Source organism: Armigeres subalbatus, chromosome 1 (assembly GCF_024139115.2).
Source record: "Armigeres subalbatus isolate Guangzhou_Male chromosome 1, GZ_Asu_2, whole genome shotgun sequence".
Lineage (NCBI taxonomy): Eukaryota > Metazoa > Arthropoda > Insecta > Diptera > Culicidae > Armigeres > Armigeres subalbatus.
The window spans coordinates 39127647-39147163 of NC_085139.1; the positions used below are offsets into that span (position 1 = coordinate 39127647).

At 38.2% G+C, this 19517-nt stretch overlaps 1 long non-coding RNA gene across 2 annotated transcripts; it reads left to right on the top strand.

Moving 5' to 3' along the window:
- The first annotated feature begins 15015 nt into the window (after window positions 1–15015).
- Window positions 15016–18075, top strand: LOC134208303 (uncharacterized). 2 transcript variants are annotated; one of them, XR_009978604.1, is made up of 7 exons: window positions 15016–15076; window positions 15923–16013; window positions 16480–16662; window positions 16719–16893; window positions 17380–17497; window positions 17576–17694; window positions 17760–18075. It is a non-coding gene; the product is annotated as an uncharacterized LOC134208303 (long non-coding RNA). The 2 variants fall into 2 exon arrangements; XR_009978603.1 differs by lacking the exon at window positions 15016–15076 and adding an exon at window positions 15807–15857.
- The last annotated feature ends 1442 nt before the right edge of the window (window positions 18076–19517 follow it).

Sequence of the window (19517 nt, forward strand, 5' to 3'; positions counted from 1 at the left end):
CATTCCGCACGTCGAGTGTTATTGCTGCGCAGTAGCGTATACCGCGCCGCTTCGATGGCGACCTCTGCAGTGTTGACCAACGATTTAATGGCACCCAGCGTAGACCGTCCTCTCCGAAAGCCAAATTGTTTGCTCGATAATCCTCCAGCCTCCTCCACGTACGGTGACAGCCTGTTTAGGATCAACTTCTCCATTAGCTTCCCTACCGTGTCACATTGGTCTGACAGATTGGTCTGTACGCTGAGGGGTCTCCTGGTGGCTTGCCAGGTTTCGGTAGCAGGACCAAGCGCTGTCTCTTCCATATCCGGGAATGTCCGCTCGTCCATGCACCTCTGCATGGCTAACCTGAACATTTCCGGATTGGTCATTATGGCTGCCTTCAACGCTATATTCGGGATCCCGTCCGGACCAGGTGCTTTACTTGGGTCGAGGGACTTTGCCACCGTCATTAGCTTCTCTACCGTCACCCTCGCCACCTCATCGTCATCTGCTCCTACCCTCGCTGCTGGCGGCCAATGGGTTGGGCCGTGGTGCGGGAATAGTATACAATTATCATCTTCAGTCTCGTTGGACATCGCTCGGGAGAAGCCAGTGCTCCTCTTGAATGTATGTATGTATGTATCTGGGTATGTATGTATGTATGTATGTGTGTGTGTACAAAAAAAATGTGAGACTCACTTTTCTGTACTTAACCTTACTCGATTTGCTTGTACCGTGGACCCCCGATAATTTGAACGGTACCTCATTCAAATTAACGGGGTTCATTTTTAATTTGAACTTCTGGTTACTCTATTTGCATCAGAAAAACTGGTTTCTGGCTGCTCTCTTTGGTGGTTTGTTTTGATTCTGCATTCCGTTTCACGATGTTCCATTTTTCTTTTCTCGATTCCACGTGTTAAATGACGTTTGAACCATTTTTAATTTGAACGATGTTTAAACGAACGGGGTTCAAATTAAAAAGTGTTCAGATTAAAAGCGGTCATATTACCGGGGGTCCACGGTAACAGGTTGCATTCGACGCGGAATTCTTCCTAATTTTTCGCTATTGAAATATGGCCCAATCGGCCATTGCGTTCCGGAGAAAACATTGTTTGTCTCCCCATTTTTTCCAAGGGTCCCCCATGAAAAAAAAAATACGAAATTGATTTTTTTTTCAAATACTACTGCAATGCATTCAAATGAACGCAAATGAATGTGAATTGATAAAAATAACTGAATCTATCGGGGACCTCCTTAGCCGTGCGGTAAGACGCGCGGCTACAAAGCAAGACCATGCTGAGGGTGGCTGGGTTCGATTCCCGGTGCCGGTCTAGGCAATTTTCGGATTGGAAATTGTCTCGATTTCCCTGGGCATAAAAGTATCATCGTGCTAGCCTCATGATATACAAATGCAAAAATGGTAACCTGGCTTAGAAACCTCGCAGTTAATAACTGTAGAAGTGCTAAATGAACACTAAGCTGCGAGGCGGCTCTGTCCCAGTGTGGGGATGTAATGCCAATAAGAAGAAGAACTGAATCTATCTCCCTAAAGTGCAGTTTTGAGCTCTCTTATGTGCTTTTCTTGTTATATTTTATAATACACGAGAAAGGCACCATCACCGCTAGGTGGATTATTCTGGTTTTTTGTTATATAATGACAGAGTAATAGAACTTTATACGATATTAAATAACAAAACATTTCAATATACAAAAGTCATGTAAAAGTTCTGTTAATTTCATGTACCCTGCACTTCAATCAAAATGCTTTTAAATCAGGTGTAAGAATCATGTGAAAACATATACATATTCACGAACATATATTCAGAATTAACTTTGGCATTTCATTACCCGACTACTAGCTTGGATAGCGATAGAGTACCAAATTAAAAATGTGTTCATTTTTTGGATTGTTAGAATTTTGTACATAGAAAGTAAATTGAATTAAATGATACAAATTTATTATATAATATTCTTTTCACGCAAGCATTTCAAAACCTGCATTGAAAACTGCATAATTACCAAATACCGTGTAAGAAACGCGTCAAAAAACGCATCAAAATCGAAGACAGCATAAGGCATACCGTGGACCCCCGATAATTTGAACGGTACCTCATTCAAATTAACGGGGTTCATTTTTAATTTGAACTTCTGGTTACTCTATTTGCATCAGAAAAACTGGTTTCTGGCTGCTCTCTTTGGTGGTTTGTTTTGATTCTGCATTCCGTTTCACGATGTTCCATTTTTCTTTTCTCGATTCCACGTGTTAAATGACGTTTGAACCATTTTTAATTTGAACGATGTTTAAACGAACGGGGTTCAAATTAAAAAGTGTTCAGATTAAAAGCGGTCATATTACCGGGGGTCCACGGTACTATCATGAGCTGGACACTTAGTGGAATAATTCAATGTTGACTAGTATTCTTAGTAGAGTCCAAGCTAGGGCTTGACGATCCCTCCCCAGGCCATCTGCGAGTTCTGGTGCCTGCCTAGGATGTGGTGGGGTTTGACATTGGGCTCTGTTAAACATCTATAAGGGTCTGTCTCAATTGGATAATTAAACTGAAATTAAACTTAAAAGTGACATTTCAATAATTATCAAATAACCCTGCTCGCAGAGCAAGATTACTTTTGACAGATATCGAATCATTTTCCATCGATGTCCTGTTGGAATTGCTGGGTAGCACCAGCCATTCTTATAACGGGGTGATTTCTTAATTTTCGAACTGTCACTTTTAAGTTTAATTCTCCAAATGAGACAGACCCTAAAAAGCTGCATGGTCCAATGCACCGAATGAACACAATGACGTTTGAGTTGGGCGCTGTTTACTAAAAATGAACACTTGCATGAACTCGATGAATGAAAAAGTATTCATCCTAAGTAAACAGCGCACCGCTCAAACGTCAATGATGAACTCGGTGCATTGGACCATTGAGATTCTCACGTCCGAATGTGTGAGTGGCGATAAAAGGAAAACAAACACTCCTAGATGGTGCAACTCAGCAAAGATTGGGTAAAAATGAGTATATTTCCATATATTTTTTGACTCTTTTGAAATTATTGTGATGACCCGATCATTTTTGAGGTTATGAGCAGAAGGAAAACAAACATGTTTTTACACATGACGAATTGCACATTAGTGTGCGAGCGCTAAACGTCACTCATCTCTATATCCGCAAGTAGGCTCCGCCAAAGCGAACGTGTGCCGCTCAAAGCGCACAAGCCCATGTCGTGGTGATAGGTGGGACGCAAAACAGACCTGACACGACGCCCCCCCCGACGAGACAGGAGTTTTGTGCAGGCCCAATAAGCCGCCTTTGAAAACAACCATTACGAACGACATAGAAGATAATACGACTCGATACAATACGACTCGATATGGCAAAGACCTAGGCGACGAATAAAGGATAACGATTGGAAGCTTGGAACATGGAACTGTAAGTTGCTAGGCTTCGCAGGTTACGACAGGATAATCTACGATGATTTTTTTTGATAAATATCTTGGCTGCGCATATGCAAAGTACATGTTTCGAAATGGACAAGTTGATATGAAATTTGCGAAAAAGAATCCACGTGTCTTAGAGGGACTCGAACCCTCAACCTCCTACTCTCTAGATAGACGTGATAACCCCTACACAACAAGAACACTTAAAGGTCACGTTTGCGGAAAAAAACATCTGAATCCGAGTACCAACCTCCACCGCGGTTAGTTCTTTTTTGCAAATTGAATATCTTTCGGATGCTTGATTTGTCCAATCTTCACATGTGCTTTACTGTTGTATATCTATTGTCAAGCGAGTGCACATTGTTTATTAATCGAGAGCAATGTGCACTCGCTTGACTGTGGATATACAACAGTAAAGCCCCAAACGCAATACAACGGAACGGCGACGGAAACGGAAAATTTGACAGTTAGCCCATATATTTTCTGTCAAATTTGCCGTTTCCGTCGCCGTTCCGTTGTATTGCGTTTGGGGCTTAAAGCACATGTGAAGATTGGACAAATCAAGCATCCGAAAGATATTCAATTTGCAAAAAACTCGAAGGTGCAGCCCAATCGGGTTGTGCGCAAAGGTGACATAGGACCACCGATGATGAGTGCTCAGCGCGGAAACCCAAAGGTGGGAATAAAATTTTGGGATTTATGCGCAATATGTTCGAAATCAACAATCGCGCGTCCCAAGTGGGCTGAAAAAACATTCACCTGAGAATTTATGAAGATTTATTGTCGGCGTAGCACCAAATTAGAATTCGGAAGTCGGGACTTCCGAACCGAACTTCTTCCGAAGTTTCATCTGTCGAACAAATTGATGCGTTGTTTAGCGCATCTTTTGGGCAATCCAGCGCATTACTTTCGAAGTTGGATGAGTTGCTAGTATCTGGAGACAAATCCAACTTTGGTATAAAAAGCGAACTAACTTTGTTCCGGATAGACAATATAACGATAAATGTGCTCAACCGCGGCATTTTAGGCCAATGTGCCCTAATGTCCTTTTAGAGTGAGAAAGAATATCTGAAATTTCTAGCAGCCTTCGATTATTTCCGCGCTTAGACAGGACCAAGGCCTTTTCGTATGTATAGGTTAAACGACTTCGTCAGTAGATGGGAATAACCAGCGCAGGGGGAAACATTAATTTTCATTTTAAAACGTAAAAAAAGAGCATAAATTCCATACAAAAATCCAAGATGGCTGACTTGGGGATATTGCTAAGTTATGTCGAATTCGTTTTTAAAAAGTTCCAACCTAGGTTGGAACCAGTTCCAACCTAAGTGCTGTCAAAGTGTTTTTTATTCGCTCAGGTTGGAACTAGGTTCGCACTAGTTCCAACCCCAAAGCTGTCGGGTTCGCACTGTGTTGTTTCACGGTTTCGTACCGGGTTCACCAATACAACTGTACTACAACTGTCAAAACCACGTGGGTGGGTGGGACTGGGCGGAATAAACAAGCAGAAGGGAGAAACGAAACTGTCTGTTTATTAAAATAAAATGCGCGTTGAAAATCTTTTTTTTTTTTGGAATTTTGTGATATTTGTTATTGTAGTTTAAAATGAAATTAATCCGGTACTGTTGTCTAGATTCAGTTTTAAAAATAATTGTTAGGGAAGTTATGTATTCATAAGTTCATTCAGATTTTCCTCACAGATGGTGTCCTAAATTAGGTCGGTGGATGGAATTGTGTAGTTTGGGAACTCCCCTTGAAATTCGTTCACAAAATCCGCTAAGAATTGTCAGAAAAATATATTTGTGGATTTACTTTCAGTAATTCTTTCTTGAATTTTTGGCGATATCTTTCAGGCATTCCTCCATATTTTTTCCAATGGATCCTTTCGAGATGAATTCCTTTGAATACTATTCCACGATTTTCTCTGGAAGTTGCTCCAGGAATTAATTTGGAAATTCCTACAATATAATAACTTCAGGAAATCCTTCTAGAATACAGGAAACAAGTTTCGTACATAAATTCCCCCGGAATTACCTTGAGCAATTCCTCCGGGAGATTCTTGAAAATTGAAAATGCAATTTTCCCGATGTGTGAGGCTACCTTTATCAGGAGAGGAAGCGAGGAAAAAAATTAGCGAATCCTGGAGAATTTGTATTACATGCTTCTGAGTGTTCTCTGATAAAAAAAACTTTTGCATAAATAGATGATTTTTTGTAGAATAGAAAATCTCTTTTACATGAATTCTATACCGAATTCTTGGTATAAGAATGTGCACGGGATTATTGAATATAATTAAATAGGGGAACTGTTCCGATCTCCATCTCACTGAACGTATATTCATCTCATCGGGAAACAAATAAATGCAGCACCAATTTCGTCGCCTCTTTTTGTCAACATGCGTGCTCACTGCTGAGAAAAATCACAGAAATAATAAACAATCCAAATTCCTTTCCATTGCTTTGTTTTTGATGGGATGAATATCGGAGCCATGAAATGAATTCCAGGAGCAGTTTCCCTATTTATATCCACCCAAAAGTAAATTCCACTATTCGCAAAAATCAATTCACGCACTTAAACATATTTATTTATCATGATCTGATTAGTCAACGCCAACGCACTACCAGTGCCAGTGCACTGGATGTCCTGGATCATATGTTTCGAATCAAAACAAACACGATGCTACGCACACCAACATATCCAATGACAGTTGGAACTAAAAATGTTTTTTTATTCAGGGTTCGGGTTGGCACTGACCCAGGTTTAAAAACGAATTCGACATTAGATACCCAACCCCCCAATAAAGACATCCAGGGCAGGACGGTCTTGAAGCTGTGCTTCTTTGTAGGAATTTTACTTCCGCAAACAGGTCCACCGTTAAACGAAAGCACAGGTACAAACAAGGATCGTTACGGGATCAAAGGACTGGACATTAATAGCACCGAAGCACTGTTGAAATTAAAATAGCTTTGGTATTCAATTATCTTTGGTATTAAAACTACTTCCAGCAAAAAAAAAAATAGAACCGCACAGCACAAGAGTACAATGAGGGCTGACCAACACATATTGCCGTTATGCGCATAAGTGTCACATTTACACTGTGTATTATTTATTTATCCAAGCAAATATCGGACAAATAAGCGTATCCCAACGATAAATCCAATTATGAAAGCTAAATTTCCGAATATGAGTGAGCTAAGGGTGTAATAGAAATCAAACAATGCAATTGAATCAGCTGAATTCCCATTCCTCATTACGTTTGGCGCCAAATTGATTGCATCAAACCTTCATATCTACCCAAGTTCAGGTCCAGCGGTCTGATATTAACCACCCCATGCCTATGACTTAATGCGTGAAAATCCTCGGAAAAACATGTCATCGTTCAATTCAATTGCCCATTAGGGTCCTCGTCTGATCCAAAGCGCAAATATCCATCCCATTGTCCTCTTAGTTCAACTTTTCACTTTGCCTTGGATCTATCCCTGGAGGACGGGATCCAGCAGCAGCCTCGCTGATTTCCAGTGAAAAATCCCCGCACATAAGCATCCTACGACCACGAACCAAAATCCACGGATTATTGTTATCATATACCACCGTGCAGCGAAACAATGCCGAGCTATAGAAATATGCCTGCACGTAATATGGCAGCCGGAGTCACGATTTGCATACCGTGTGTAACACAGGGCCAAATAGACAGGACCGTTGGCAGTCGTTTAGCCGGATGCCCAGAGAAGCCATCTCGATTTCATAACGAGCAGCGCCGCGCCCATTCCATCCGGTCCGGTCGTCGTCATCATTATGAAATTTCACATTCACGACTAGCGAGAAGTAAGTGGTCGCTGCACCATTCCTGGTTCAGGCTCGGGTTCAGTTCCATCGAGCCTGCAGCATCATCTGCCGTATCGCAACATCCGGCCCCGACCGACAACGACGACGCCGACCGGTGTCGGACTCGGTTAGCTGATCCGGAGTCAAAGCCATCAAACGACATGTATCGGCACCCCGATCCCGCGTGGTGTCTCATCGGAAACGGTCCAGCAATTGGTGATCAGGAGGGAAATCAAAGTGGAGTGAGACTAGGAAAGTAGCTGCATCGATGCTGATCAAAATGTTCAAAGCAGCTCGATTTGCATCGAATGCTGTGGGGTCCTTTTGCACATGCAGTCGGTGCTGCGACCAGAGAGACGGAAATTGGATCTGAGATGTAATTTTGATATAAATGATGATTCGGAACAGCCGTATTTGATGCCGCAAGTGAATTAGTACAACGTATTGATAATGATTCGTTGGAGAATTAAATGTTCGGAAATATATTCCAGCTCGGTTGCTTGAATAAATATAAAATCGATTAATTTGTGTGCCGCAAGCTGACCGGATAAAGGGAAATATGTTTCATATCTAACGCTGCTGAAATTTATTACCATATGATATGAATCCCGGAATTGACAGCATCAGCCTTGATAGCATAACGTATTATTCTTCACAGAGTTTTCAAATCTAGCATCGTTGATTAACGGACAGAATATTGTTGCGTGGAATAAGCGAATATGTAAACGGTCCACTAGTTTGAGGAATGCGAAAGTGCGCATCCCAACAATAAGATCATTTTTTTTAAATCACGCTCATATTCAAATTAGCCGTTCGATAACTGCAATATACATTTTAGATGTCAAACTTCCATCAGTTGACGCGAGATGCGATAAATAAAAATGGCATTCAATTAAATTGCTTGCCGTTATCGAAAGTTTACTGTCCCTTCCATGTTTGATTCCGAACTCTGATTCATTGATTCTGGTTTGGATTTGTATAACTCTATGGTGTCTCGACTGTTAAATATATGTGATGGGATTAGGCTTTACAGTCTCAAAATTGTTCAAACAATAATGTTTTAACTGCAGTTAAAACATTATTGTTTGAACAATTTTGAGACTGCAAAGCCGAATCCCATCACAGATTTGTATATTTAACAAATCTATGCAACTATATTTTCTTTAATCACTTTCAATAAAGTTGTGCGCTGGTGAGCTGCATCACCTTGCACTAGACCCTTCAAATATTGCAGCTTATCGACCTCGCCTATTCCCTTCTACTTGCAACTCCTGCATTGAAGCTGTCCCGAAAAGACACCCAGTCCTCTGGCTCACCAGTAAATTTTAGCAATATGATTTTAGGGTAGGGCAACGAGAGTAGTAGAATTTGACAGCTTTGAATGTAGGGCGACCTTCAAGGAATAATACTAATTTTCGAACAAAAATCGCTCTTCCTTTGTTGAAATCGCCTTTTTCTTCGACGAATAAGACTCCCAGCAGTGACGTCGAAAAATTCTTTGAAAAACTCCTACAGCTTCGCTAGCCGATCCTGAACCTGACCTCCGTGTTCTTCCGGTTTATATTTTTTCAGGAACATTTCCAGAAGACCCACGGATTCTAGCAGGTTTGCCATGCGCTTCTGGAGTTTCCTAATTGCTCCAACATGGCTTATTTTGTTTTTGGTTCAGGTGGTTCGAAACTAAATTTGAGCATGGCGAAATCTTATTTCTTGATTTCGTTTCGTTTCGTAAAATTAAAAATATTTCGCTAGAAAAAAACTAGCTTTTAACAAAATTTAACGGAATTCCGCGGAATTTCGAAACAAATTTAGACTTAAACCATACTGCCTCGTACGCACGGTCATGATTTATCAAATTTGGCTGCGCCGCTGAACAAAATCATAAAGGTGTTTTCAAATTTTTTAATTTTATACAAATTTTTCTAATAACGCTTTCTGAGTCGACAAATACGTATTAGGTTTTCTTCTATAAAACGTCTTCAGTGTTTTGTTATTTTTTTTAACTCTATTGAAGTGATTTTTCTTATAATTAGAGTTCATCACTGCAGTGTTTTGTTAGAAATGTCCAGCAGAAAAAAAATTCTTACAATTCTATCCTACTTTTTTTCCAAGGTAATCCGACTCAATGTTTAAGTCAGGGTGTAAATGTAATCATATACGACAGCAAAATTTATGTTGAATAAGAAATTTTCCATAAAAAATCTCAGGCTCAGTTTAATTGATTTTTTATATTTCTTTATTTTTTTTGTTTTTTCTTGATTATTTTGTGGATTTTTTTTTATTATTTATGGAAGAAATATTTATTTTGTGGAAAATTTTGTAATTGTTTATTACTAATATTGATTTATTTATTGAAATTTGTATTTTTTCGTGGAACATTTTGATATCTTCATGGAAAACTCTCCTTTCATAATTGCCATTTTTGCTTTTAAAAGTGCTATTCTGTTTTTTTGTGGAAATTTTATATTTATTTATTACTCATACCCTGATTTCTTAATTGGCAATTTCCTATTTTTTTTTATGGAAAATTTCTAATTAATTAGGGAGAGTTTCTATTTTAATCAACAGTAGTCGTTCGATAGCTACAACATGTTAACTTTTCAGTTAGCGAATGCCTTTCGACGTATTTTAGACATCAAACGGTTGCCAATCGACGTCAGATGAAATAAAAGTGCATCTGATTGTGCAGCGCAATGCAGTTTTGAAGTTTAGCGGTCCGATAATTGCAAAACTGTTACAACTATCGAATCGCACTTGAAATCATTGCAGTAGAATGACTTGCAGTTACCGAACGTCTACTGTATGAATCTGATCAGTACATCCAACTTTGTCAAAGAGGCAAAACCGTGGCGTGGATTCCTAGGGCCCTTGTGACGTATTTTAGAATGCCTCTTTCTTATTAAAGGCTGACTTCTTAACCTCTTACGCCTCAAACCAGATTTATGCGCATAACTAGGCCTTAAGAGCCACCGCTAAGAAAAACATTATTATTAAACGAAGCGCATTGATTTTGCGTTGGATTGATTTGAAACACGGTTTTCGTCTTCGAGTTTTCAAAATAACTTCGTTTACAATAAATATTTAGTTGCTTACCAAGGTGGCTTCACATGAATTACTTTTTTAACAAATTAACGATTTCTTTCCTGTGACGCCACGGAGATGCAGAGCATTCCTCAGTCTCTTAAAATGATGAGTGTCAAACTCATTTTCCTCTCCTTATCCTAAATTGACTGTAAGAGCGTGGCCGGCTCATATTGTCCGTAGCAGCTTTTTCTTACACTCAATTGAAGTCGGTTGAGGAAGAAAATTTGACAAAAATGCATGCCTCATATGCACAAACTAAGGGTATGCGATAACACATTTTTTCCTGACGAAACGAAACGAAACAAAATTAGAAATGTTATTGTTGATTCGAAACGAAACGAAATTCAGATTTATTTCCGAGACTTCGGAACGAAACGAAATCGAGGTCCATTTGATTCGAAATTTTGCGAAACGAAACGAAATTAATATTTTTTTTCCGCGGAAAAAAACGAATAAAACAAATCCGCGGAAAAATATAAATTTTGTTCAATGTTTTAGAGTCAAATAAGGCCGATACATACATACTGGGATCGCGAGATCATAACGGATGTCCTCATTCGTGCCAATCGGCCCGATATTGCGGTCTACGACAAAAGGATGAAGCGGGTAACCCTCATCGACATTGCTGTACCGCTAGACCATAATGTCCAAACAACATTCTCCAACAAGATAACGAAGTACCACGACTTTGCTGGCACCTGGAGAACTTGCAGTATTGTAAGATGGTTCCTGACCCACCATAACTAATACATCCGGTGCAAACGTTTATTATAGGATTTTAAGTCAACCGGCGAATGAGATCCACAGAGCCTAATCCCCTTTGGCATCCAGATTGCCCGGGGTAGGTGAAAAATACCAGCACGCTTGCTGGGGAAGTGCCAAAACTCTGTAAAATAATAATAATTATTATTACTATTATAATTATAATTTTCTTTTTCGCTCGACTGTAGTATTAGACTTATTTGGGAAATATTTGGCTTCGCAGTCTTGGAGGGAATTGAAAACTATATTTTTAATCTTTTCCCTGCGTTTAGGTCCACTTAGGGCCTTTTTCAAGGGGTCGATTTGTTGAAGTTTCTTCACACCAAAATTTCATATCTTGTTCCAGCAAAACAGTTTGCTGGTTATAAACCAGCAATACAGTTGTTTGCTGAAATCCAGTAAACGTTCATAGAATTTACTGAAAATCAGCAATAGTCATATTATTGCTGGAAATCCAGCAAGCGTGTTCGTTCATCTGTCAAATTCAAGTCACGGGAAGAAATAAACATTCGCGAAAATAGCACGTCCGCCATATTTTCTACGATTCCAAAAGTTCACGTGTATGCAGCTATTTCTTTAAATTTGAAACATTTAAAATGGAGCCTGAACTGCAGTCTATTGTCCAGACGTTGAAATTTGAGAACTGTGATCTCGAAGAATTGTTTGGTAAGTAAAGTATTAATCGCATTTTCTTAGCAGGTATTAGGCAGCAGGGCGAGAAAATGGCCGACACATTAAAGTGCTTTTTTGCAAACGGCTTGTGGAAGGATATGTTGACGGTTTGCGGCGACATATTAATTATCACAGCGACAGAAAAGACTTCAATAAAAATCTGGTACATTAAAAGATATTTTAGTTACTAGATAAAGATTGTCGCTTCGGTTCCCTTTGTTCTGCTGTCCGAAACATGTGTGGTACATACCTGTCAAATCGTATGGATTTTCCTTCTTTGACATTTAGCTCCCCTATCCTCGCCAGCAAAAGATGTTCCGGACAGCGACGACAGCGACAATCTTTATCTAGTAAACTAAAATATCTTTTGGTACATTACACTTGCATGAAACCCGGGTGTAAGATGAGCTACAGGAAGTTTTCCAATCTGAAACATCATCTTATAACAAAACATCCCCTCCCTAGCTTATCAGAGCCAAGCCCCTCAAAGCGAGTTTCACAAGGAAATGTGGAAGCCTACGAAGCATACGACGAAGAAGCTAGCACTGGCCCTTGTATAGAACCTGAAGAATACGAACCGGAAATAACTCGTTTGGAGTCATTGCGCCAGTTTGTTGCTATTTCCGTGTGCCGTATGAAAGCTGACATTTCCCTAACTGAAACTAAAACCAGCCAAATTCTGTCCTTCTGTGAAGCGATAATAGGTCAAATAAACGAATATGTATCACACACGGTGACGGCATTCCTTGACCAATTTGCTACTCACATCGAATCAGATCAGAACAAGTTATCAAACTGCAGAACAACCTTGTAATAGACAACATTTTTAACGAGGTTTCTACGCCAGTGAAACAACAAGCTTATCTAAACAAAACAGTTGGATCAATTCCGGAGACAAGAACCATTATGCTGAAAGAACGGGAAGGGAAACGTTTTGTGAAAGGAAAAGAAGCTACCGTTAAGGTAAGGATATTTTAAATATAACCATAGTAAAAATAGTAATAACTTATTTTTTATATCTTTTTCAGATTAATGATACTTTTCAATACATCTCTATTATTGAATCGTTAAAACTGGCTCTGAGATTTCCTGAAAATCGTAATGTTTTGTCAAAGCAAGATGAAACTCTCCGTGAACCTGGCATTCCTCCAATATATGCAAGCTATACAGACGGATACGCCTATAGGAATAGTGCTTACTTTGAGAAATATCCGGATGCTTTGAGATTAATCATTTATGAGGACGACGTTGAGCCATGTAACGCATTGAGCTCCAGATCAGGAAAACAAAAGATTGCTGCTTTATATTTCAAAGTGCAAAACCTACCCACACAGTTTAATTCTTCGACGAGATCGGTATTCCCATTGATATATGCGAAGTCTGCAGATGCCAAACGTTATGGCTAAAACAGAATCCTAGCAACGCTCATCGTCGATTTAAAAAAACTAGAAGTTGGTTTGAAGGTATATTATGGTCAAGAGGAGTACTTCATGCGCGGAGCGGTCGTTGCTATAGCTGGCGATACATTAGCCGTTCACGAGCTGTTCAGTTTATTGGGACCTTCCGCCAATATGTTCTGTCGAGAGTGTACCATAACCAGACCTGAATTCCATGAAGATCCAACCATGAACACATACCCACCACGTGATGAGCAATGGTACAATACTAATCTTGATCTTCTTCGGCGAAAGAAAATTTCACCAACAGAATGCGGACTGAAACCAGCAGGATGCATCTTAAATGAGCTTAAAGTTTTTCACATAACTAAAAACCATTCATTCGATACCATGCATGATCTGGCCGAAGGGGTGATACCAATCACGATACAGCTAGTTCTTTCTCGATACTATAAGGACAAGAATCTTGGATTTACTATAGATTTTATCAACCATCGACTAGCAACTTTTAATTATGGCTACCGCGGTTGTAAAAATAAGCCATCATCCAACATAACAGCGCAAATGCTGCTTCAACCAAAAACTCACAGAATGCGACAAACGGCGTCTCAATATCTTCTTTTTCTAGGAGCTTTTCCGTTTCTTTTCAAACACAAGGTAACAGATGATTGCCCATATATGCCTCTGATTAGTTGCCTTATCAATATAACTCGCATATCGTGTTCGCCAACAGTGCCGGATTTTCTACTTGCGGAACTTGAAATTGAGATCAAAATATTTTACAACATGTTTTTTTGTTTGTTCAAACGACGACCGAACAAATTACACCATCTGTATCATTACCCACAATGCATCAAAGAAATGGGACCATTGCAACAGTACGATTGTCGCGTTTTTGAACAAAAAAACAAGAATATTAAAACACAAATGAACGTAGCACAAAATTTCAAAAATGTGTGTCTCAGCTTGGCTAAACGACAACTGTTTGCGCAAGTTATCAGTATTGCAGAGCGTCCTTTCAAAAACTCATTAACTTTCCAATCTGGAAAAATGTGTTTGATGAAAAATTTGAAATCAGCTTCCATGTTGGTTTGTAATCCAGAAGACAGATGCTTTTCTCCAAAAGAAATAGTGTTCAATGGGGTCCAATTTCGCGTTAATTGCGTCGTATCACTTAAGACATCCAACATGATTGGGTTCCCTACTTTTGGGGAGGTACAGGAAATTGTTGTAACAAACGACAAACCTAAGATGCTGCTTATATTGTGGGAAACAATTAATTTTGATGATGTTCTGCAAGCCTACCAAGTCGAAAGTACCAGACAAGAAGTGCTAGTTACACTGGAAAACATACATTGTCACACTACATTCGCGTTTTGGAAAACGTATAATAATATCATCAATTACATATCGCTAAGAATATACAACAATGATTATTAATATTTTGTAATCAACGATTGAAACAACTTTTTAACAGTTCGAGAAGATATCGTCGATATAGAAACATTTTCACAGCTAAATGAGATGGATTTTAATCGTTTAAACCTAAACACTGGACAGAGGAAAAAAATTCAAAAAATTCAGGGGCAAATTGCCAATTACTCAAAGCATACTACAAAAGAACACATCGATAACGGAGATTACGAGGAATATGAATACATCGAGTATGAAGACGAAATGGGAATTTCATTGGAAAAGGTAATTTTATTACTAATTATAAATACAGCAGTGAAGTACTAAATATAATATGACTACTAAAATTCTTTTTCAGGAATTTGATATTGACTGCTTATTCCAACAGACACCAGAAGGAAGAAATATTATCGAAAAACTACATGAACAAAAATCTGTCGACAGCAAATTAATCAAAGCGATCACAACCATCTTAAGTGACTATCTCATCAACAGATTTGGATAGTAAGTAAATTGAAATCAAACATAATTCACAATTATTATGCTTGCTTGCTTTCTACTTATGTGACTATTCCATGTGTAAATATGGGATACTCATTGGTTTTAGCATTATCAAAATCTTACTTAAGTTATTCTCCAAATTTATTTGCACTTAAAAACTACAAATGTTAATACTTAATGCTATAACAAAAAATATATTTACATTCAATGAATTGTTCATTAATCTGATGTCTATCACTAAATATATTACTAACTTGATCAATTTTATATCCAATACACATGGAATAAGACAACAGCTTAAAAGTTGAAACCACAAACTTGAAGTAGTCTATAAGCATCCGCACTCTCCTGGCAGTTTTTGTTGCCATAATGCTACGTTTAGACAGGGTAAGAGAGTTGAACAACTCAGTTGAATTCAATTGACTTGTTTAATTTTGTTTTCGTTCAAGTGAGTTGAATGATGGTATGAAGACGTTCAATTCACTTGCCTTGTCTAAACGTAGCATAAGGCAATGTATTAAATACTAAGCGTTAGTCAGAGTAAACGCGACGCGCTGTGTAACGCGACAGCCTTTAACAATCCTTTACATTCGTCATATCACAAGTCTCGTTTATTCTGGCTTCACCCTATAGGGCACTGCACGGGAACATCTCTTTCTCTTTCGTTCCTCATACATTTTGACGTTTACTGGCCTTGTTGTTTTCTAATTTCTTTGCAGCGAAAAAGAGACAAATTATTCCGTGCAGTGCCCTATAGGCCGCGGCGCGCCGGCACGGCATCAATGTAGGCATAATCAAACAAAACCAGGAAAAAACATAAATTTATGAACTTACTTGTCTCATTCACAGCCATCCAAGTGCTCATCATAAAAACAATGTTGCAATATCTCTGGTCAATAAATATGATGTTTTGAGATCGAACAGCGCTGAAGTGCCACAGGTACGTTTTCTATTTTTATTGCTTGTGTTCTCGCTTGTTTTCTTGTTTCCAATAATATATTATTCACTAATGCGGGATCGTTAATCAAGGATGTGAACCAACTAGTCAATACTTTAACTAGTGATGTCTAATTTTGTTTCACGTATGAAATAATCGAAAAAATAATAATATGTCAGAAATAATCGTAGCATATTATTGTTAACGAACAATGTTAGAAATTGATCAATTGGATTAGGGACCATCCATAAACTACGTAACGCTTGGAAGGGATTGCCCGAAGTGTGACAATTCATACAAAACATTTAAATGATTCATACAAAAAGTGCGACATATATGGGAGGGGGGTTGAAAATGGCCCATACTTGCGTTACCTAATTAATGGATCTTCCCTTACAGCTTGAATAAAAATGTTCATTCCCTTTGATATAATAAATACGTTCCTAATTTATGTTTCCATTCTTTTTAGGCCCTATGGTTTTATCCACACGGACGCGGACATGGAAGACATAGCGGTAAATTGAACTACCATATAGAGTACATGGTCAAGAAATTCGAGAAGCAGATTCGACGGACAAAGGATGGAAATGTTGCCATTGAAACTGTGGACACCATCGTTAGTGATTTAACCGACGATCAGTTAAATGATGTGGTATGATCTCCTGTATTTTTTGTCGAACTATTAATTTAATAAATTTTGCTTTTCAGATTGCCAAATTAAAGTTCATCGTTCCGTCAGAAGCGTCGTTCGAGATAATTAAGTCTGGCTGGATGAAAACATTTGAGGCGCGAATTTGCATTACGAAGTAAGGAGAATCCAGGAGATTTAATAGAAATCATAATGGAACAATTTCCTTTGTCGACGTCATTTAATGGACAATTGGTAACTATTTCGTATTTTGTAACTTCCTGGAAGCACAGACAAACAAACGTGGCACACAGGATATTTACTATTCAAATTCACAGTCGCAAAGCACTAACAAAACCTGTCGTTTTAACGAACCAAATAGACTTTAATAGTACGCCACGAGTAAAATATTTTACGAAGTAAAATTCTCAAGTATTATGTTCTGTTTGTCTGTGCCTGAAACACTGTTTTACTTATTTTCAATAAATTTATAATATGTACTAAGTACATACCTGGTATATACTATTCGTACCTGTGCCATGGCGATAAGAAAATAATTCCAAGACTTTCTTTAATAAATAGGTATGGCAATCTTTCCAATTTTCTTGTACCATGGTACAGATACCACGTGTGTGTCATTAGTATTATATATCCCATGTTGGGCATGTTTAAAAACTCCAATCTTATTGAACTAATCAAGCGCTTCATTCATATTTGAACTTGTTTTTGTATTCATTCTAGATAAACTTGGAATTCAATGAAATGTTTTCAGCAGTCATTGCCAACTGGGGCCAGTGGAGTGCTCTTCAAGAGAAGGTCCTGAACAATTTCAACGACCTGCACTCAACTGTGAACACTAGTAAGAAATGATTTCATTTACTACCTACCATACCTTTCTTGAACATTAAACCTACCATACCATTATTAAACATTCTAGAATTCATACGAACATTGCTGATCATAAAGGATAAAAATCCATCCCGAGGCGTTAAAAGGGTCAATAAAGGATCGCAAAAAATTGCAAACCTCCTGGAAGGCATCATTGAATGGATAAATGTAAATGGCTTTTGATGTATGTACATTATTGTTATCATTATATTAAACACTACTTTTTGTTATAGCCGGAGGATGATGTCGAGCAGTATACATAGGGCTATCGGAGCAGCACAAATCCGGTGTTGATCATTGAAGCCCAACTGTACTGTGAAGGAGTTTGTTTTATCCGTATTGGAAAACGTTTTTTTTCGGTAGACTCCGAAATTGAGGAAGCGTTCGGAACATTAACATTAATTTTAGGACACATTACTTTTTCAACTGTAAATTTGATGCCGCACATGCTAACTTTTTCTCATTTTTTACGGGGGCTATTTTGAACATAACTAAGCCATCCACTACCGTGAATGATTTCATCGTAAAGTTGAAATAAGCTGTTAACTGTTTTTTTTTACCGATTTCACATGAATTGATAAATAAAAATTGGTCCAGCAAACCATTATCGACATTGCTGAAAATACAGTTGAGTATCTGTCATTTTTATGATTGTTATGTTTGCTGTAACAACAGCAAAGTAAATTTTGCTGGATGAATTGCTGGTTTTACAGCTCGGCAAAATCCAGCAAAATTTTGCTGGTTTTCAGCGAGAAAAATTTGGTGTGTTGGTCAAATATGTTTCAGTGCAACGTGCAATGTCAAATGGTTCAAATTTGGTCCGAAAGAATTCTGCATCGGACAATTTGGACGATTTGTTGCTATCCGAAATTCGGTATCTGGACTTGCTGGACTAAGCAATGGTGGAAATTAGCAAGACTGCGAAGCCAAATATTTCCCAAATAAGTATAATTATAATACTCATACTTGGTAAGTAGGCCTTGACCAGGTTAGACGGTTTTTTCTGCGCTTGTATTTTTTTCTTTCTACATAGGTATTTTCAGATTTTGGCGCCGATTTTCAAATAAAGAATCTCTGTGTGGATGCGGTAGGAGTTGCTTTTAATATTGAAGTTTATTGAAGGCTCTTCAGGATCAGAAAGTTTTCTCCCAGGAAATGGAAGTATAATTTTATTTTTTTTATTTCTTTACTTTTTCCGTAGTATTTTCTATATTGTTTATTTGCTTTGTTTTTTGTTTTCAACATTCCTCCTAATTCTCCGTTATGGAGACCGATGGGGAAGAAACTAATTCAGCTGAGGAAAATTCTTCAACTACTTTTTCTTCATCTAAACCTTTTAGAATCAAAATTTATCCTTCAACCTTTTCTGGACCATTTGTGGTTTATTTCCGTAAAAAGAAAGAACCCATAAATGTTTTGTTAATTTCATCTGAAGTCTATAAACTATATACGTCCGTTAAAGAAATTAAAAAAAAATCCTTTGATAAATTGCGGGTTTTCTTTTTTTCTCGCGATGATGCCATTAATTTGTAGAGTTCGAAATTATTTTTCAATTCATATCGTGCATACGCTCCTATTGACTCATGGAAAATAACGGAATTATTTATGACGAATTTTTTGATTATGTTGATGTTATAAATAATGGCTCAAGAGTTTTCAAAAATAAAACCTTTAAACCGGTAACAATATTAGACTTCAATCGTTTGACTAAATTAAAATACTCTGACAAAGAAACTAAATATGAACATTCTAATAGTATAAAAGTGACATTTGCTGGTTCTATACTTCCCGATTATGTTGTGTAATTGCCGGTCTAGCCTAGAGATGGATGGTGATGGGCAGCCTTGACCAAAGGAACAGGTGCAGTGGAAATAAATGGAGCGATGTAACGACCGCCGACGAAGCACAGATCCAGCAAGGAATCCAATGAAAGACAAGCCCATATTTGATTTTCAGCGTCAGCATTTCACAGTACGAGGGAATCAACGTCA